General features: G+C 41.7%; 1 protein-coding gene across 11 annotated transcripts in view; it reads right to left on the bottom strand.

Moving 5' to 3' along the window:
* The window catches only part of LOC132381224 (ankyrin repeat and SAM domain-containing protein 1A-like), a 496,261-nt gene that overhangs the window by 115,857 nt on the left and 357,666 nt on the right, over positions 1–22,738 (bottom strand). The gene's annotated exons all lie outside the window — the stretch shown is intronic.

Raw genomic sequence — 22,738 nt, 5'->3', positions numbered from 1 at the left:
CTGAGAGTCAGATCAGTGAATGCAGGTCTGGTGACTAAAGTAAAACACAAGTAGTCCAGGTATTACCTCAGGAAAGCGATATCACATACAAAGTGACAATTCTATACCAAACCTGAATCACAGAAGAATGCTTGATAGCTGTGGCAGAGCTTGAATGCTATCACCTCATACAAAGTGAAACTAAGGGACATAAGTGACTGAAACACAAGGAAATCTGCAGATGCTGGAAATTCAAGCAACACACACAAAATGCTGGTGGAACACAGCAGGCCAGGCTGCATCTATAGGAAGAAGTACAGTCGACGTTTTGGGCCCAGACTCTTTGTCAGGACTAACTGAAAGAAAAGATAGTAAGAGATATGAAAGTGGGAGGGGGAGGGGGAATCCGAAATGATAAGAGAAGACAGGAGGGGGAGGGATAAAGCTAAGAGCTGGAAAGTTGATTGGCAAAAGAGATACAGAGCTGGACAAGGGACAGGAGGCCTAGAGAGAAAGAAAGGGGTGGGGAGCACCAGAGTGAGACGGAGAACAGGTAGGAGTGATTGTGAGGGGGCAGAGAGAGATAAAAAGGAGAGAGAAAAGGGGGGGGGGGGGGAGGAATAATAAATAAATAACTAAGGGATGGGGTAAGAAGGGGAGGAGGGGCATTAATGGAAGTTAGAGAAATCAATGTTCATGCCATCAGGTTGGAGGCTACCCTGACGGAATATCAGGTGTTGTTCCTTCAACCTGAGTGTGGCTTCATCTTGACAGTAGAGGAGGCCATGGATAGACATATCAGAATGGGAATGGTACGTGGAATTAAAATGTGTGGCCACTGGGAGATCCTGCTTTCTCTGGTGGACAGAGCATAGGTGTTCAGCGAAACAGTCTCCCAGTCTGCATCAGGTCTCACCAATATATAAAAAGCCGCACTGGGAGCACCGGACCCAGTATACCACACCAGCCGACTCACAGGTGAAGTGTTGCCTTACCTGGAAGGACTGTCTGGGGCCCTGAATGGTGGTGAGGGAGGAAGTGTAAGGGCAGGTGTAGCACTTGTTCCGCTTACAAGGATAAATGCCAGGAGGGAGATTGGTGGGAAGGGATGGGAGGAACGAATGGACAAGGGAGTCGCGTAGGGAGCGATCCCTGCGGAAAGCAGAAGTGGGGGAGATGTGTTTGGTAGTGGGATCCCGTTGCAGGTGGCGGAAATTATGGAAAATTATATGTTGGACCCGGAAGCTGGTGGGGTGGTGGGTGAGGACAAGGGGAACCCTATCCCGAGAGGGGTGGCAGGAGGATGGAGTGAGAGCAAGTGTGTGTGAAATGGGAGAGGTGTGTTTGATAGCAGAGTTGATGGTGGAGGAAGGTGCAGCCTTCTTACCTCATCCCTAATTTATTTCCCCCCCTTTTTTCTCTCTCTGCCCCTCTCACAATCACTCCTTGCCTGTTCTCCATCTCCCTCTGGTGCTCCCCTCCCCCTTTCTTTCTCTCTAGGCCTCCCATCCCATGATCCTTTCTCTTCTCCAGCTCTGTATCTTTTGCCAATCACCTTTCCAGCTCTTAGCTTCACGCTTCCCCCTCCTGTCTTCTCCTGTTTTTTCGATTTCCCCCTCCCACTTTCATATTTCTTACTATCTTTTCTTTCAGTTAGTCCTGACAAAGAGTCTGGGCCCAAAACGTCGACTGTACTTCTTCCTATAGATGCTCCCTGGCCTGTTGTGTTCCACCAGCATTTTGACATAAGTGACTACAAGTATTTGCTCTCCGATGAGCTCAATGCTTTTTATGCTTGCTTTGATCGACAAAATCATGAACTCCCACAGCCCCTCACAATCTTGTGATTTCAGTCTCTGAGGCTGATGTGACAGCATCCTTCAAAAGGGTGAACCCATGGAAAGGAACTGGCCCAGAAGGACTGAAGACCTGTGCTATTCAACTGGCTTCAGTGTTCATTGAGATCTTTAACTTCTCACTTCAGCAGTCTGAGGTATCTGCCTACTTCAAACAGGCTTCAATTATACCAGTGCCTAACAAAAACGTGGTAACCTGCCTCAATAACTGTTGTCCAGTAGCACTTACACCCACTCTGATGCAGTGCTTTGAGAGGTTGGTGATAATGTATTTCAACTTCTGTCCGATGACCTGCTCCAATTTGCTGAACATCACAACAGGTCAACAGCAGATGCTGTTTCATTGACTCTGCACTCAGCCCTGGAACATCTGGGCAGTGAAGATGCATACATCAGGATGTTCTTCAATGACTACAGATCTGCATTCAACACTATCATCTCATCAAAACCAATCAATAAGCTCTAAGATCTGGGCTTCAATACTTCCTTTTGCAACTGGATCTTCAATTTCCTCACTTGCAGACCCCAGTCAGTTCAGATTGACTACAACATCTCCTCTAAAATCACTATCATCACAGGTGCACCACAACCCTGGGTGCTTAGACCCCTGCTCTACTCACCTTATACTTCTGACAAGGAGGCTAAGCACAGCTCCAAAGTTATATGTATGCCAAGTTTCGAAACATCAATGCCCTTGAACAGAAAATTGGATGAAAAATAGTAGATATGGCTCAAACCATCAAGGTAAAGCCTTCCTTACTATTAAACATTACTGCAAGAAAGCAGCATCCATTATCAAGGGCACCCACCACTTAGGCCATGCTCTTTCCTCGCTGCTTCCATTAGGAAGGAAGTACAAGAGCATTAGGACCCATACCACCAGGTTTAAGAACAGTTATTACCTATCAATCATCAGTCTCTTCAACCAGATGGGATAACTATACTCACCTCAACTATGGACTCACTTTTAAGGACTCAACAACTCCTGTTCTCAATGTTTATTGCATCCCCCCCCCCCCCCCCCATGTAGTTGCAGTTTGTCATCTTTTGCAAATTGGTCCATCTGTCGCATGCAGTATTTCATTGATTCTATTAATGAAATACTGCACGCAACGGATGGACCAATTTATTTATTTTTGTATTTATATTGTATTTATTTTGAATGCCCGCAAGAAAATGAATGACGGTACTAAATGGTGCATATATTTACTTTATTAAAATCATTTTGAATTTTGAATGATAATAAAACTGCAACACTCTTGTATGACAAAGTTTGTTTTAGCTCCTTGATCACTCAAATATGACTGTGATTTCAGATGTGTTGTAATCATGCTAGCTCTTTTCTGCATGGTGCACTGGTAAACTTATCTTAAGTGCCAGGTGCTTCAATTAGACCTTCACTATTATTTTGACAACTTCCATAAAGAACAACCAATGTATGCTACTGAATTAGTAAAAGTAGTTCTGTAATAGTTCTCAAAGCCATTGTAAAAGCAAAAGAAAGGACATACAACAAAGTAAAAATTAGTGGGAAGATAGAATATTGTGAAGTTTTTGAAAAACTACGGAGAGCAACTAAAAATCATTAGAAGGGAAAAGATGAAATATGAAACAGGGCAAATAATATCAAAGTGGATAATAAAAGTTTTCTCAAGTATATAAAAAACAAAAATGAGAGTGGATATAGGAACTGCTAGAAAATGAGTCAGGACAAATAACAACAGGGACAAGGAAGTGGCTGATGAACTAAATGAGTGTTTTGCATCTGTCTTCACTGTGGAGGACACTAGCAGTATGCCTGATGTTGTCATGTGTGAAGGAAGAGAAGTGGGTGCAGTTACTGTTACAAAAGAGAAAGGGTTCAAAAAGCTGAAAGACCTAAAGGTACACAAGTCACCCGGACCAGCTGAACTGCATCGTAAGGTTCTGAAAGAGGTAGCATTAGAGATTGTGGTGGCATTAGAAATGATCATTCAGAAATAGCTGGACTCTGGCATGCTGCCAGTAGACTGGAAAATTGCAATGTCACTCCACTCTTTAAGAAAGGAAGAAGGCAGCAGAAAGGAAATTATAGACCAGTTAGCCTGACCTCAGTGGTTGGGAAGATGTTAAGAGTTAATTGTTAAGGATGAAGTGATGGAGTACTTGGTGACACAGGACAAGGTAATACAAAGTCAGCATGGTTTCCCTCAGGGAAATTCCTGCCTGATAAACCTGTTGGAATTCTTTGAGGAGATTACACGTGGAATAGATAAAGGGGACGCAGTGGATGTTGTATCTTCGGACTTTCATGAGGCCTTTGACATGGTGCAAGACATGAGGCTGCTTACCAAGTTAACCATATAACCATATAACAATTACAGCACGGAAACAGGCCATCTTGGCCCTTCTGGTCTGTGCCGAATGCTTATTCTCACCTAGTCCCATCTACCTGCACTCAACCCATAACCCTCCATTCCTTTCCTGTCCATATACCTATCCAATTTTTTTAAAATGACAAAATCGAACCTGCCTCTACTGCTTCTACTGGAAGCTCGTTCCATACAGCTTTAACTCTCTGAATAAAGAAGTTCCCCCTCGTGTTACCCCTAAACTTTTGCTCCTTAACTCTCAACTCATGTCCTCTTGTTTGAATCTCCCCTACTCTCAATGGAAAAAGCCTATCCACATCAACTCTATCTATCCCCCTCATAATTTTAAATACCTCTATCAAGTCCCCCCCCCCCAACCTTCTACGCTCCAAAGAATAAAGACCTAATTAAGCGCCCATGGTATTAGAGGAAAGTTACTAACATGGTTAGAGCATTGGCTGATTGGTAGGAGGCAGCCAGTGACTAGTGGTGTTCTACAGGGGTTGGTGTTGGAGCCACTTCTTTTTATGCAGTATATAAATGATTTAGATGATGGAATAGATGGCTTTGTTGCCAAGTTTACATATGATATAAAGATTGGTGGAGGGGCAGGTAGTGTTGAGGAATCAGGTAGGCTGCAGAAGGACTTAGCCAGATTAGGAGACCGGGCAAGAAAGTGGCAAATGAAATACAATGCTGGAAAATGCATGTTCGTGCACTTTGGTAGTAGAAATAAATGTGCAGACTATTTTCAAAACTGGGAGAAAACCCAAAAATCTGAGATGCAAAAGGACTTGGGAGTCCTTGTACAGAACACTCTAAAGGTTAACTTGCAGTTTGAATCAGTAGTGAGGGAGGCTAATGCCATGTTAGCATTCATTTCAAGAGGTCTAGAATACAAGAGCAAGAATGTGATGCTGAAGCTTTATAAGGTACTGGTGAGGCCTCACCTTGAGTATTCTGAACAGTTTTGGGCACCTCATCTTAGAAAAGATGTGCTGGCATTGGAGAGGGTCCAGAAGAGTTTCACAAGAATGATTCCAGGAATGAAAGGGTTATCATATGAGGAATGTTTGATAGATGTGAGTCTGTACTAGCTGGAATTCAGAAGAATGGAGGGGGGGGGGTGGAATCTCATTGAAACCTTTCGAATGTTGAAAGGCCTAGACAGAGTAGATGTGGAAAGGATGTTTCCCATGGTGGGAGAGTCCAGGACAAAAGGGTAAAGCCTCAGGATAGAGAGGCGCCCTTTCAAAACAGAGATACAAAGAAATTTCTTCAGCCAAAGGGTGGGGAATTTGTGGAATTTGTTGCCACATGCAGCTGTGGAGGCCAGGTCGTTGGTGTATTTAAGGCAGAGATTGATAGGTTCTTGATTCGACATGGCATCAAAGGTTACGGGGAGAAGATCGAGAACTGGGGTTGAGGAGGAGAGGAAAAAAGGATCATCTATGAGTGAATGGCAGAGCAGACTCAATGAGATAGATGGCCTAATTCTGCTCCTATGTCTTATGGTAATTAAAGAGGTTTTTGCTTGAAGGGTAAACTGGCAGTAGAAATGCAGATCAAGGTTAAATCAGGAATTGTTCGAGTCAGGTACTCATATGTGCTGCAATTAGTGTTCATTTAAAATTTTGTGCTTTATTATGGTAAGTAAAGCTTGATATTGGACCTTAACAAGCATGATACCATGTAACAAATGTCTCGTTTTTCAATTCCTAAAAAATATTAAGTGCAAGCTTCTGCAAATAAAAGGTGTAGTTGCATCCAGAATTTTCTGCTAAGTTAAATATAGTCATCACAGATTGTGGTATGAAAACAGGGGTATCTAATTTCAAACAAGCTTAAAGGCAAATTTGACTAATAGTCAAACATTCTTCCAGTTGCACGTTTTATCTGCAAAAGTAATCAATGTATGTTGTTAAAATCATGAACAAGCAACTGATTATAGTGGAACTATAAATAAGGAACGAAGGGGAGAATGAATTGAACAGAGTAACTTACAGAGATAGTGATTCTCAAGTTGCAGGTCTATACACAAAATCTAGCAATAGCATCTTAAAGAAGTGCAGATGTAAGATGTAATAATAAGTTGCACTTTTTAAAAATTGCACTAAGCAAACTTTGCATCTGTATAGTGTGCAGCCAATCTAATTACCTTACTCACAAATTACAACTGAAAATGCCACTGTCAATTCATAGTTCATGCAAAATCTCAAAAGTACGGGTGCACTTCAAAAGAGTACAGCCAAAGCAAAATATTTCATTTGGATCATTCACTGGCTTAGTGAGAGAAGCCAGAGTGGTAATAAGGCCATTACTGACAGGAGGCTTGTAACAAATGGTGTGCTGCAAGAATCAGTGCTAGGTCTGTTGCTGTTTATTTGATAATAATGTGGTAAACTTGATCAGCAAATTTGCAGAAGATGCAAAGATTGGTGGTGTAGAGGTCTTCGAGGAAGGCTATCAAAACTTGCAGTATGATCTTGACCTAATGGGAAGATTGGCTGAAATATGGCAGGTAGAATTTAATGCAGACAAGTGTGAAGAGTTCCACCTTGGAACTCTTCACACAAAAGCACAAAAGGGGCTTGGGAATACAGATCCATAGTTCCTTGAAAGTGGCATTACAGGGAGATAGGTCATAAAGAGAGCTTTTGGCGCATGGACCTTCATAAATCAAGGCCCGAATACAGGAATTGGGATGTTATGTTGAAGTTGTGTAAGATGTTGCTCAGGTCTAATTTAGAGTATTGTGTCAGCTACCTAAAGGAAAGATATCAATAACTTGGAAGAGTGCATTTACAAGGATGTTGCTGGGACTCGAGGACCTGAGTTATACTGAAAGGATGAAAAGGTCGGAACTTCGTTTTCTGGAATGCAGAGGAATGACCAGTTATCTTTTGAGGTATACGAAACTGAATATGTGAAAAGGAAATGCAAGTGGTAGTCTGCCTTCCAGGTGCCAGGGTCTGAGATTTTTTCAGATGTGTCCACAATATCTTGAAAAGGGAGGGTGAGCAGCCTGAAGTTGTGGTATATATTGATACCAACGACCTAGGAAGAAAAAGGGAGGAGGTCCTGAAAAAAGAACACAGAAAGTTAGGAAGGAAACCACGAAGCAGGACCTCAAGGGTAGTAATCTCAGGATTGCTGTCTGTGCCACGTGACAGTGAGGATAGGAATAGAATGAGGTGGCAGGTATATGTGGGGCTGAAGAATTGGTGCAGGGGGCAGGGATTCAGATTTCTGGATAATTGAGACCTCTTCTGGAGCAGGTGGGACCTGTACAAAAGAGACGGGTTGCACTTGAATCCGAAAGGACCAATACTCTTGTGGGCAAATTTACTACAGCTGTTGGGAGTGGTGGGGATGGGTGTATCCAGAGATACCGGCCACGTGACAGATGCACTGCTACCTGGCTGGTCGGAGGACACACCACATGCCAATCAACATTTGGTCCCTCCCAACTAATCAATGCACACCTAAATTATTGGTCACCTTAATTGGATTATCTCGCCCAGTCCCATGCTTTAAAAGGTGAGACTTGGCCTTGGCTAGCTCTTTCTTACAGACCACCACATTGGAGGTAAGTGCATTGATTTATGTTTGGGAAGGCCTATCGTTTGTCCTGGTAATGGAGCCGCAGCTATCCAAGGTCAAGGGGATAGCTGTTGTAGTGCTTTTCCCTTGTTCTTTGTTTGTGTAACCGTACCCTGTCCCCACACCGCTTCCTGTGTATTGTAGTTGCTTGTGTTGACCCGACTTCCCCTTGTAAATAAATTCCTTTATTATTAAAACTATGTGTGTCCAGGCCTCTACTGTTGAGACTCAAAGAACCAGTTATTTTCCATCACAACAATGGGAACCAGAATGACAGAGCTGAGGATGAGCCAGCAGGTTGACAAGTAGATGATGGGCGTAATATGAATGTATGGAAGGACAAGCCAATGACTGGGTACAAATGCAGATAGAGCAGAATTAAATTGCACCACAGAGGCAAAATTCAAAAGGGAGAAGATAGCAAAACTAAAGGTGTTGTATATAAATGCTCATAGCATTCGGAATAAGGTGGATGAACTCGTGGTGCAATTACAGATTGGTCAGTATGGCATTGTGGGCATCACTGAAAGAAGGCTGTAGTTGGGAGCTTAACATCAAAGGATATAATTTATATCGAAAGGACAGGCAGGAAGACATTGGTGGTGGAGTGGCTCTGTAGTTAAGAGATGGAATTACACCTTCAGGAAAAGGTGGCATTGCGTCAGGGAATGTTGAGTCTTTGTAGCTGGAGTTAAGAAATTGCGAGGGTAAAAAATAACATTATGTGAATCATATATAGGCCTCCAAAGAGTAGCCAAGATGTGGGGTTGAGATTGCAAAGGGAGCTAGAAAAGGCATGTAATAAGGGTAATGACACAATCGTAATGGGGGACTTCAATTGGTGTTGGATCGCAAGACGGAGTTTATTGAATACCTACGAGATTGCTTTTTAGAGTAGCTTGTGCTTGAACCTACTTGAGAACAGGCTATTTCAGACTGGGTGCTGTGTAAGAACCCAGATCTTATTAAGGAGCTCAACGTAAAGGAACTGTTAGGAGGCAGTTATCATAATATGATTGAATTCATACTGCAATTAAAGACGGAGAATCAGAACTCACATCTATCAGTATCACAATGGAATAAAGGGAATTACAGAGGCATGAGGGAGGAGACTGCCCAGACAGACAGACATACTTTATTGATCCCGAGGGAAATTGGGTTTCGTTACAGCTGCACCAACCAAGAATAGTGAAGAAATATAGCAATACAAAAACCATAAATAATTAAATAATAATAAGTTAATCATGCCAGATGGAAATAAGTCCAGGGTGTCTGACACCCTGAAATAAGTCCAGGCTCAGGGTGTCTGACACTCCAAGGGAGGAGTTGTAAAGTTTGATCGCCACAGGTGGAATGACTTCCTATGACGCTCAGTGTTACATCTCGGTAGAATGAGTCTCTGGCTGAATGTACTCCTGCACCTAACCAGTACATTATAGAGTGGATGGGAGACATTGTCCAAGATGGCATGCAACTTGGACAGCATCCTCTTTTCAGACACTACCGTCAGGTAGATTGGATGAGCATACTGATGGGTATGATGGCAGAGATGGCTGAGGTTTCTGGGAATAGTTCACAAGGCACATGATAGATATGTCCCACAGAGGAGGGAGTTATCAAATGGCAGGGGTATGCAACTGTAGCTGATAAAGAAAGCCAAGGAAAGGGCATATAAGGTAGCAAAAGTGACTGGGAAGCTGGATGATTGGGAGACTTTTAAAATCTAACAAAATGCAACTGAGAAAAATCTATAAGAAGGGAAAAGATGAAATATGAGGGCAGACTAACCAATAATACAAAGCAGGATACCAAAAGTTTTTTCAGTTATATAAAGAGTAATAGGGAGGTGAGAGTTTATATTGGATCACTGGAAAATGATGCTGGTGAGGTAATAATGGAGGACAAAGCAATGGCAGATGAACTTAATGAATACTTTGCATCTGTCTTCACTGTGGACGACACTAACAGCGTGCCAGTGGTCCTCGAGGAGTGCCATTGCTATGATAAAGGAAAAAGTGCTAGGCAGACTGAAAAGTCTTAAGGTGGATAAGTCACCTGGGCCAGATGGAGTCTCCCAGAGTCCTGAGAGAAGTTGCTGAAGAGATAACAAATGCATTGTTTATGACCTTTCAAGAATCACTTGATTTTGGCTTGGTCCTGGAGGACTGGAAGATTGCAAGTGTCACTCCACTCTTGAAGAAGGGAAATCATAGGCCAGTTAGTCTAAACTCAGTGGTTCGGAAACCATTGGAGTCAATTATTAAGGATGAGGTTGCAAGGTACTTGGAGAATAATAATTTCTGTAGAACTATGGTTTCTGTAAAGGGAAAACTTGCCTGACAAATCTATTAGAATTCCTCTGAGGAAGTAATAAGCAGGTGAACAAAGCAGAGGCAGTGGATATCATTTACCTGGATTTTCAGGTGTCTGATAAAGTGCCACATATGAGGCTGCTTAACAAGATAAAATCCAATGGCTTTACAGGAAATATTCTGGCATAGGTAGCAGAATGGCTGACAGGCAGGAAGCAGTGAGTGGGGATAAAAGGGGCCTTTTCTGCTTGGCTGATGTTGACTACTGGTGTTCCTCAGGGGTCAGTTTTGGGACCACTACATTTCACATTGTTTATCAATGACTTAGATAATGGAATTGAAGGTTTTTTGGCAAAGTTTGCAGATGATATGAAAACAGGTGGAGGCGCAGGTAGCACCGAGGAAGCAATGCGATTGCAGCAGGACTTGGACAAATTGAAAGAATGGGCAAAAAAGTATCAGATGTATGATAATGCATTTTGGTAATAGGAGCATCAGTGCAGACTATTATCTAAATGGGGAGACGGTTCAAACATCAGAGATGTAGAGGGACTTAGGAGTCCTCATGCTAGACTCCCAGAAGATTAATTTACTGGTTGAGTCTGCGGTAAAGATGACAAATGCAATGTTGGCATTTATTTCATGGGGAGCAGAATGCAAAAGCAAGGAAATAATGCTAGTCAGGCAGCACTTGGTGTATTGTCAACAGGTTTGAGCCCCATAAAGAATGTGTTGTCATTGGGAAGAGTCCAGAAGAGGTTCACAAGGACGACTCCGGGAATGAAGGGGTTAACATATGGGGAGCATTTGGCAGCTTGGACCTGTACTCACTGGAATTTAATAGAATGTGGGTGGAGGGGCAGATTTCATTAAAACCTATTGAATGTTGAAAGGACTAGATAGGGTGGATGTGGAGAGGATGTTTTGTATAGTAGGGGTATCCAGAACTAGAGGGCACAGCCTCAAAATTGAGGGGCAACCTTATAGAACAAACGTAAGAAAGAATTTTTTTTAGCCAGAGTGTAGTGAATCTGTGGAATGCTCTGCCAAGTCTGTGGGTGTATTTAAGGTGGAAGTTGATCGTTTCCTGATTGGTCAGGGCATTAAAGGATATGGTGAGAAGGCAGGTGTATGAGGTTGAGTGGGATCCAGGATCACCCATGATGTAAAGGCAGAGCAGACTCAAAGGGTTGAATGGCCTAATTCTGCTCCGATGTCATATGGTCTTTGAGTATGGATAACGTGAATGCATGCAGGCATTTTCCCCTCAATTTGGATGAGGCTAGAACTAGAAGTTATAGGTTTGGGATGAAAAGTGAAATATTCAAAGGGAATCTGAGGGGAAATTTAAGATCAGTTTGGCATAGACTGGATGGGCAGAAAGGCCTGTCGTACTCTTATGACTCTAATCCAATTTATTCTAGTGGATAAGAAAAATCATTGGGTATTTCCATGCAAAATATCCCATGCAAGGAAGTAATAGCAAAGTCAATATATATAAATCCACTCTTTATATTACATTAATGTATGCAGTTTTAATCACCTACCTACAGGAAAAATGTGAACAAGGTTGAAAGAGTGCAAAGAAAATTTACAAGGATGATGCCAGGTCTGGATTCCTTAGAACACAGAAGACAGAGGAGATTTGATAGAGTATACAAAACTATGAGGGGTGTAGATAGGGTAAATGCAAGCAGGCTTTTTCCACTGAACTTGGGTGGGACTAAAAGCAGAGGTCATGGGTTAGGGATGAAAGGTGAAATGTTTCAGGGGAACATGAGAGGGAACTTCTTCACTCAGAGGGTCGTCAGAGTGTGGAATGAGCTATGAGCACAAGAGGTGCATGCAAACTTGATTTCAATGTTTAGGAGAAGTTTGGATACATGGATAGTAGGGGTATGGAAAGCAATGGTTCTAGAGCAGGTCGATAGGAATAGGCAGTTTGAATGGTTTCGGCATGGACTAGATGGGCCAAAGGGCCTGTTTCTGTGCCGTACTTTTCTTTAACTCATTTGCTGATTGAAAATTGATGTTTCAGATACTCAGCTTAGTAGTAACACTGTCCTTAAGTATTGTTATTTTCTCAAAATGATTTTCAACTAATGTTTATTGGAAGAAAAAGACTGAAAATTGTTCACAAGGTTGAATGGGTTTAGAGTGACTAAGCCTGTTCTAGTACAGGCAGTCCGCAGGTTACGAATGAGTTCCGTTCCCGAGTCCGTCTTTAAGTCGGAATAGGTACATCCGCTATTATTTTTGCGTCAGTTAGTCAAACGCTTGCCTTAGTATACAGCATATATTTTACCTCTCTATGCATATAAAACACTTAAGAAACATACATATTCCAATCATTAAACCACTGTTGCTTAGTACAAACTGTATCTTTCATCGGAGCAGGGCCTTTCGCATGCTCCATTATTCTCACTTTATCCTTTAAAATTGTTCTGATCGTTGACCGACTGTAGCCTAACACTTTTCCAATGACCGATGGCGCTTTACCTCTTTCCGATCACTTTACTATTTCCATTGTGTTTGTTTTCCATCAACAGAACAGATACAGTACGTATTGTATTGTACACCATGGATTCAGCAGCAGCCGCGGGTCCTGAGCTGCCCCGGATCTTAAAGTTCACCTGCACTGCGACAGGTTAAATGGGACAAGTGGGGACGGTGCTGACTCAAATACACTAAAACATCTTAAATATAATAATACAGTACTCTACATAATAATACCGTAATAATAAAAGTAAATACATACAGTTGCATCGATGTCTTGCATACCGGAAGGGACATCCGTGAGGTGACATTATGATTGACCTGGTGCTGGAGAGACAGGGTTTGATTCTGCTGCTGGAGAGGGCAGGTTTACTACTGGAGTCAATTTCTTGAAGTAGGTGTCAAGGGAGGCTTGTACAGACCTTTTCTTTTTATCGTCATAAATGGTCTTGTAGCAGCTGAGGTTCTCGGTAACTGCACGGTAAAGTTTGGTGAACTTCTCTGCAATAGGATCTTGCTGCTCTAACTTTGCCATCCCTGTTTCAATGAGTCGAAAGGCTTCAGTTAACTTTTTCGGTTCTGGAGTTCCTAGGTCACAGTCGTCGTCTTCTCACTCAAACGCTATCATCTGCTGCTCTAGTTCCAAAAGGTCGTCTTCGGCATCGGAGTCGAGTAACTCTACGACATCATTTTCACTGATGTCTAATTGCAGTTCATTACCAATATCAACCACAGCTTGCCTGGCTTCGGTGATGTCATCAGCTGTAAATCCTTGAGAAGCATTTATAAACTGGGGGCACAATTTAAACCACACTCCTTTCATATTTGACTGCTTCAGTTCATCCCAAGAATCAGCAATATTTTTTATGGCATCATGTATGTTATCCTACCAGAACACCCTTAAGCTCTTCACATCATCTTGGATAGCCCTGACTGCTTATGAGATGGTCCATAGTAAATATTAGGCCTTAAAGGAGGCTGTGACTCCCTGATCCATTGGCTGAAGTAGCGATGTGGTGTTGGGGGGTAAAAATATGACTTTTACATTAGGGTGAAGGTCATTTAAAGTGCTGGATGTCTGGGTGTGTTGTCAAGCACAAGGAGAAACTTGCAAGGAATTTTCTTCGCCAAGCAATAACGTTCAACAGCAGGAACAAAATAGTTCAAGAACCAATCTTCAAAGATGGCAAATGTAACCCAAGCCTCTGAATTTGCCTTCCAAATAACAGGAAGAGATGCCTTAATGATATGGCGAAGTACCCTCGGATTTAGGGAGCGATATACAAGCAAAGGCTTGAGCTTGAAATCCAAGCAATAACATCAGCCTATCCTTCGATGCCTTATGCCCTGGTGCACTTTTTCCCTCTTTCAAAATGTAGGAACTTTCAGGCATTTTTTTTCCCCCAAAGTAAGCCAGTCTCATCTACATTAAATATTTGGTCTGGCAAATAACCTCCCTCAATAATTTTTTTAAACATTTCAGTAAAATCACTCGCAGCACTTACATCGGCACTTGCTGCTTCACCTTGCACTTTAATATTATGTAAATTTGCTCTCACTTTGAAACGACTGAACCAACCCCTACTCGCAACAAATTCTTCATCACAAGCACCTTCACTTGCTGTATGTGCAGCTTTTAAATCATTGAAAAGGCATTGACCCTTTTCTTACAGTAAAGTAAGACTAATAGGAATATTACACTGATTTTGATTGTCTAACCAAATTATCAATAGCCTTTCCATTCCAATAATCAAACCACTACATTGCTTAGTACTAATTGTAGCTTTCATTGTAGCCTTTCGCATGCTCTATTATTCTCACTTTATCCTTTTAAATTGTTCTGATCATTGACTGACTGTAGCCTAACGCTTTTCCAATGACCGATGGCGTCTCATCTCTTTCAGATCGCTTTACTATTTCTACCTTATTTTCAACCATGATCGTTTTCCTTTTCTTTGATTCATTACCAGCACTTGCATCAAATTTATGCTTTGGAGGCATGGTTACAAGGGTAATTAAGAGAAAAATTTAAGCCAAATGCAAAGTTACACACTCAGCACAGTGTTAACTGCAACATGATCCGACTTAAAATGGCGGGACGGCCTTCCACAAGGTGACGAACTGCTGAAGCCGCGCAATGTTTTCATGAGTGTCACAACATAGTGCGTGTGTTTGTTACTATGAGCTATTGTACTTAACTCGGATTTTCAATATAATAAACTTTGAGGCAGGTCATTCAAAAGTACGAGTTGTTTGTAAGTCGGACGTTCGTAACTTGGGGACTGCCTGTATTTGAAATTACATGTTACAGTGACACTAAAGCAGGTTTGGTTTCATAGCCACAGAATCTCTCTTCATTTGGACAAAGATTTAATTCCTGCACCAGATTCAAGTTAGCGCAAGCTTTTGGATAGACTCCATAGACTTAGCTTTGAAATGCTTAAAGAGAATCACTTATTAGAAAAACAAGACTTTTATCTGTACTTACAGATGCAACAATATGTTAATAAGATGGTTAAAAAAATGTAACCAAGGCAAGTACATGTTTGATATAGCTATTTAGAAAAGCATATAATTCAGATAACGGTAGCAGAATCATTTCAAGCATATATAAGGGTTTGTCAAATTTTAAAACACATTTGATTTCATACATTAAAACAAAATGGGACAAGGAAGGAGGGATAATTATATCTGAGGAAGAATGGACAATAATATGGAGGTATCAATGGAAGTGTACCAGTTCACAGAAATGGAGGGAGTTTGGATGGAAAAACTTGATAAGATATTTTATTACACCCTCTCAGAAATTCCATTATGATAGTAACCTCCATTTGGAGAAATTGTGGAAATCAAAGTGCAAACCATTATCATATTTTCTGGGAATGCCCCATTATCAAAGACTATTGGAGTGGGATACACAATACCCCACAAGACATGTTTAAATGTGAAATACCCTTAGAAAGGAAGACCATATATTTTGGGTATATACCTCAAGAATGGTTTAAAAAGAGATAAGTATTTAATGGATATACTGCTGGTGGCTGGTAAAAAGACTCTTACCAGGAAATGGCTATCACAGGAGAGCCCAACTTTAAATACATGGATGGAAATTACAATGGACATTTACAAAATGGTGAAGATAACAGCATCTGTAAAGTTAGAACAATTTGATTCATACTGGGAAAAATGGTTTAACTACGTAACACCTCATAGGCCTGATTTTATCCTCACAAATCAATGAATGTGTTGTAAGAAAAAAGATCACTCCCTATTTGTAGTTTTCCCCTTTCGCTTCTTCTTTCTTTCCTCTCCTCTCTTATCCTCAGATAAATATTATGTGGAGATTTGTGGCATATATGACTATATGATATATATGTATAATATCTGAAATACATCTTATGGAAATGTTTGTTTGATGATGAACTTCAATAAAAAATAAATTTGCAAAAAAAAAAAATCAATAATGCACGTGGCTGTAGCTTAATGAAACTTAAATGGTTATAGTCCGTGAGCCAGGAACCCAAATTTGGGCCACTGGTACCATCTGGGGGGGGGGGGGGGGGGAATAATTATTATAGTGATTTTTGGCAAGGTACACACCCCTAAGCGCTGGGAAAATTTATGATAGCATTGCAGCGGTGGTAGCTTCTTCAAATCATTCTTAGACCATGTGAACAACATGGCCAGTGACTTGAACCAACAGAAGTTGAACTTTCTGCCTCAAAGTCCACTCTTAGCTGAGCTGATAACCCTATGGACAGACTTTCTGGAACACCTCTGTCACAACAATGGAGAGCTATCTGCATTCTGGATATCATACACTGACATAGTACAGAATATAGTACTTGGGCTTCTGCGCGCCTCTTGTGAGGGGGACTGGGAGTTTCACCTCCATGCTATAAGAACCATGGTGCTTTGCCTATGAGAAGATGAATTATGCCAGGTACCTGTCCCCTTACTTTGCTCAGATGATGAACCTCCCAGAGAAGAATCCTTCTGTGTATGAGGCCTTCAAGACAGGCCAATTCTCAGTGCAGCTGTCAAATAATAACCCCTTCATCGAGCACCTTCGTCCGCCACAACAGACAGGATCTCCTGGTCACTTCAACTCTGCTTCATGTTCCCATTCGGATATGTCCATACATGCCCTCCTCTACTGCCATGATGAGGTGAAACTTCGGTTGGAGGAACAACATCTTATATACCCTCTGGGTAGTCTCCAGCCCCTTGGTATGAACATTGAATTCTCCAACTTCCGGTAATTCCCTCCCTCTCCCTTCCCCATCCCACCCCCACTCTGTCTCCTCTTCTAGCTGCCTATCACCTCTCATGATTCTGCCTTCTACTACCCATAGTGCTTTCCCCTTAGATTCCTTCTTCATCTCTCCTGCTTATCCCTTCCCTGCTTCCCCTCCCCCACCCCTTGATCTTTCCTCTTTGGTTTTCCACCCTCTCCCCACCTTCTTTATAGGGCCCCTGCCCCCTCCTTTAGTCCTGATGAAAGGTTTCGACCCGAAACATTGAATGCTTCTTTCAACGGGTGCTGCCCGACCTGCTGAGTTCATCCAGCTTTTTTGTACGTCTTGATTTGACAACAGCATCTGCAGTGCACTTTGAGTTTATTAAGTAACAACCCCTTTGGGCAGATTCCTGTGGACCAGGTTATTGAAGCCACAGTGAACAAAGACACACAGACTCCTGGAGGCACATCATGGTTCAGCCTGAATGCTGGAGCTATCAATCGTTACTACATAACAGCTGAGCACTGCAGTGCATTCCTGGGACAGTTGAGAGAGAGGGTGCAAGGCAACAGATCGGAGCTTTGTGAAGTGGAGCTACAGTGCCCAAGAATCCAGAAAGATGAGGAGGCAGTTTGAGCAGTGGTTAGCCTCATACATAGAACAGTACAGCACATTACAGGCCCTTCGGCCCACAATGTTGTGCCGACCCTCAAACCCTGCCTCCCATATAAACCCCCACCTTAAATTCCTCTATATACCTGTCTAGTAGTCTCTTAAACTTCACTAGTGTATCTGCCTCCACCACTGACTCAGGCAGTGCATTCCAAGCACCAACCACTGAGTGGAAAAACCTTCCTCTAATATCCCCCTTGAACTTCCCTCCCCTTACCTTAAAACCATGTCCTCTTGTATTGAGCAGTGGTGCCCTGGGGAAGAGGTGCTGGCTGTCCACTCTGTCTATTCCTCTTAATATCTTGTACACCTCTATCAGGTCTCCTCTCATCCTCCTCTCCAAAGAGTAAAGCCCTAGCTCCCTTAATCTCTGATCATAATCCATACTCTCTAAACCAGGCAGCATCCTGGTAAACCTCCTCTGTACCCTTTCCAATGCTTCCACATCCTTCCTATAGTGAGGTGACCAGAACTGGACACAGTGCTCCCAAGTGTGGCCTAACCAGAGTTTTATAGAGCTGTATCATTACCCCACAACTTTTAATCTCTATCCCTCAACTTATGAAAGCTAACACCTCATAAGCTTTCTTAACTACCCTATCTACCTGTGAAGCAACTTTCAGGGATCTGTGGACATGTACCCCCAGATCCCTCTGCTCCTCCATACTACCAAGTATCCTGCCATTTACTTTGTACTCTGCCTTGGAGTTTGTCCTTCCAAAATGTACCACCTCACAATTTTCCGGGTTGAACTCCATCTGCCACTTCTCAGCCCACTTCTGCATCCTATCAATGTCTCTCTGCAATCTTCGACAATCCTCTACACTATCTACAACACCACCAACCTTTGTGTCATCTGCAAACTTGCTAACCCACCCTTCTACCCCCACATCCAGGTCATTAATAAAAATCACAAAAAGTAGAGGTCCCAGAACAGATCCTTATGGGACACGCTAGTCACAACCCTCCAATCTGAATGTACTCCCTCCACCATGACCCTCTGCCTTCTGCAGGCAAGCTAATACTGAATCCACCTGGCCAAACTTCCCTGGATCCCATGCCTTCTGACTTTCTGAATAAGCTTACTGTGTGGAACCTTGTCAAATGCCTTACTAAAGTCTATGTAGATCACATCCACTGCACTACCCTCATCTATATGCCTGGTCACCTCCTCAAAGAACTCTATCAGGCTTGTTAGGCACGATCTGCCCTTCATAAAGCCATGCTAACTGTCCCTGATCAGACCATGATTCTCTAAATGCCCATAGATCCTATCTCTAAGAATCTTTTCCAACAGCTTTCCCACCACAGATGTAAGGCTCACTGGTCTATAATTACCTGGACTATCCCTACTACCTTTTTTGAACAAGGGGACAACGTTCACCTCCCTCCAATCCTCTGGTACCATTCCCCTGGACAATAAAGACATAAAGATCCTAGCCAGAGTTTCAGCAATCTCTTCCCTTGCCTCATGGAGCAGCCTGGGGAATATTCTGTCAGGCCCCGGGGACTTATCTGTCCTATTGTATTTTAACGACTCCAGCACCTCCTCTCCCTTAATATCAACATGCTCCAGAACATCAACCTCACTCACATTGTCCTCACCATCAAGTTTCCTCTCAGTGGTGAATACTGAAGAGAAGTATTCATTGAGGACCTTGCTCACTTCCACAGCCTCCAGGCACATCTTCCCACTTTTATCTCTAATCGGTCCTACCTACATAATTGAAGAATGCCTTGGGGTTTTCCTTTACCCTACTCACCAAGGCCTTCTCATGCCCCCTTCTTGCTCTTCTCAGCCCCTTCTTAAGCTCCTTTCTTGCTACGCTATATTCCTCAATAGACCCATCTGATCCTTGCTTCCTAAACCTCATGTATGCTGCCTTCTTCCACCTGACTAGATTTTCCACTTCACTTGTCACCCATGGTTCCTTCACCATATTATTCTTTATCTTCCTCACCGGGACAAATTTATCCCTAACATCCTGCAAGAGATCCTTAAACATCGACCACATATCCATAGTACATTTCCCTGCAAAAACATCATCCCAATTCACACCCACAAGTTCTAGCCTTATAGCCTCATAATTTGCCCTTCCCAATTAAAAATTTTCCTATCCTCTCCGATTCTATCCTTGGATTGCTGAGAAAGACAAATAAAGCTACTTTAGCTTGCAGAAAAATGTAGCAGTAGAAGAGCAACTCCCGGGAAACTCTGCGACAGTGGTTGATGGAATGAATTTGGTCCAAAGAGTGAAAGGTGATCAAGTTACTTTCAGAGATGTTGCCACAACAGTTCTGGGTATGGCTCTGAGGGAAGGCAGTCAGAGTAGCAGAATAGATGTTGTGTTCGACACATACAAGAACTCTATCAAGAATAGTGAAAGATCTCTGCAGGGTGAAGAGACTGGTCATAAGTTGCAAGGTATCATAGGCACACAGATGGAGAGACAGTAGAGGAGCTTCCTGACCAGTCAGTAACAGAAATAGTCTCATTAGCTTCATAGTTCATGAATAGAGGATGCAGAGTACAGAGCAAAGCTACAGGAGAAGATTCTGTGTACAACTGTGAATGACAAATGTTACAGAATCACATCTCAATACAGTGAGGAGGTGTCAGCTCTTCAGAGTCAACAAGAAGAAGCAGATGGCCGCCTACTTCTCCATGCTGCCCATGCCACAAGAGAGGGATACCAATCTGTAGTGATCTGCTCAGAAGACACAGTCATCTTTATCATGTCTTTAGCATTTTGTGACAAGATTGAGTCCCATTGTTCCAGAAGTGTGGCACTAGAACCCATACAAGGCTGGTAGACATCAGGAAGGTTGCTGCCACTGTTGGCATAGAGGTTTATTGGGCTCTCATCGGGTTGCACGCATATACAGGATGTGATACTGTAAGTGCTTTTGCAGGTAAAGGGAAGAGAAGTGCCCTAAAACTCCTGACTAGCAACAGGGAAACTCAGGACACATTCTTAGAATTGGGTCAGGAATGGGACTCTCCCCAGAACTGATGGACAAACTGGAGGCATTTACATGTCTCCAGTATGCCCCAAAAGCATTGACCATCAAAGTCGATGAGCTCAGGTATCACCTTGTTTTGGCACAAAAAAGGTGAAATCGAAATTACCAAATCCCACCATGCAAGGACTGCTTAACAAAACATACACAGCGAGCCAACTACCAGGCTGGTATATAGAGATGTTTGGAGAAGGACCCACAACTGCCAAGCCCTGTTGGCAGAGGATAGAAGATGGAGAGAGAAGAGGAAGCTGAACAGTTGGTGGTGTACTGGATGGAAGGCCAGCCAGCACCTGATGCCATCCTAGATCTACTGGCCTGTAACTGTCCAAAAAAATGTTCACTCCCAAGATGTATGTGTGTTGCAAATGGCCTCAGGTGTACTGACATGTGTAGGCCGGCAGACTGTGAGAACCAGGCATCCACCTCAGAGTGTGGAAAGTTCAGATGAAGATGTGGAAGACTTGGAAAATTATTATGATTATTAATAGGTTATGAAAGTATGGAAAGCAGTCTTTGATTAAATATATTCATTTTACACCCAAATGGGCCACAGGTTATGGCCCTGTGGAACCCCACATTTGAATTGTACTGTAATTCTCTATGCTATGACAAAAGCATAAGATTGTTTTGATTTGATACAACAATATGAAAAATATCATGACATTGATAAAACTCTAGAAATCTCTCCAAATGAGGTATTTTACCTTTTGGAGGGTGGAGTAACATTTTCTGCTGTACTGATGTTAATATGGAATATATACAAAAAGTGATTACTTATTTGAATTCCTGAATAAATTCCCTACAAATCCATGTGATTATATGTGTCCTAGGGTTTTTATTGACTTTTCCTAAATAAACAAATATTTTTCTAAAAATGAAATGATTCACTCTACTAAAACTGGGTACTCTACTGTGAGTGCCACCAATGACAGTTTTCAATGTAGAATTTTATAACATTTGACAAAGTGCTTGAACTCAGCTATCATTGTGACAAATGTCAATGTTGAAGGATCATTGATGACAAAATACCACTAGGTTGAATATATATGTTGTACTTTATATTGGCCACTTTTCAGAAATGCTTATTTTAGGGTAGTGTTATAAAATACATGACAGCACACATAAAGCTACCAATGGTGCAATGCTATCACATATTTTCTAACTCTAGAGATGTATACCTTGCCAAAAATCACTATGAGCATAATTCCCCTCAGATGGTACTGACCAACACTATTACTATTAATAGTAAAGAAACAAACTCGCTGCACACAAATTGTACTAAGTTCAGATATTTCCAGCTTTAAATTTCTATTAAAATTTTAACTTGCGGTTTCAAAAAATTTGCTCATGCATTTTATTTTAATGTCCAACTACCACTTCCTTATTCAGTCCCAGGACTTGGGATTACATTTTATCCAGCATCTGACTGGAGAAGCTGATTGCACAATCCCAGTAAAATTTCAGCATTACAAATGTTTATTGACTTTTTTGTGAATTAATTTAACACAGGTTTTCATTACAAGAAATGAGGGGTTGTTTGGTAAACTGAGTGGATACCCAAAAACTTACATGTGTTCAAGAGAGCCTTACTGGAGGAAAGTAGAGAAGAAGAAGAATTAAATATTTCCATAGTGGATGGCCCAATAGTTGAAGCCACAATTGCAAATGGTGAATAGAAAACTGTATTCAAAAGGCTAAATTTAGAGAAGGCAGGATACCTTGCAGGGTTGTAATCATGAAAATGTTTGACAATTTTAAAATTGAGTTATTTGCTGAACTGGAAGCCAATGCAAATGAACAAGTGGTGAATTAGACTGTGTCAGAGAAGAAAGAATCTTCAATAATGTGGTAGGTAAAATACAAGAGATTAATCATGAATAAAATGCAATATTAAAGTCCATGTTAAGCATTGCTATACTATTTGAAAATGTGTTATGATTTTCACTGAACTACAACTGGAAACAGACTATTAGAAAACATTTATACATATTGTTCCATTTTTGGAAGGACCTGGAGTATTTCTACCTTAAGATTACATTTAAGTCCCGTTGTAAAAATAATCTTACATTGTAAAAATAAGCCATTGTAAAAAATATTTTCAATCAGCCATGCTTCTTACATGTTGACTAATGACTTCACATATGTATTCACACTGTTTTCCTTTGTTAGACTAATAAAACATGTCTAACAAATTAATTTCTTTA

Source organism: Hypanus sabinus, chromosome 25 (assembly GCF_030144855.1).
Source record: "Hypanus sabinus isolate sHypSab1 chromosome 25, sHypSab1.hap1, whole genome shotgun sequence".
In the NCBI taxonomy this organism is placed as follows: Eukaryota; Metazoa; Chordata; class Chondrichthyes; order Myliobatiformes; family Dasyatidae; genus Hypanus; species Hypanus sabinus.
Note: the sequence above shows the minus strand (reverse complement) of the source record. Positions and strands in the feature narration are given on the sequence as shown.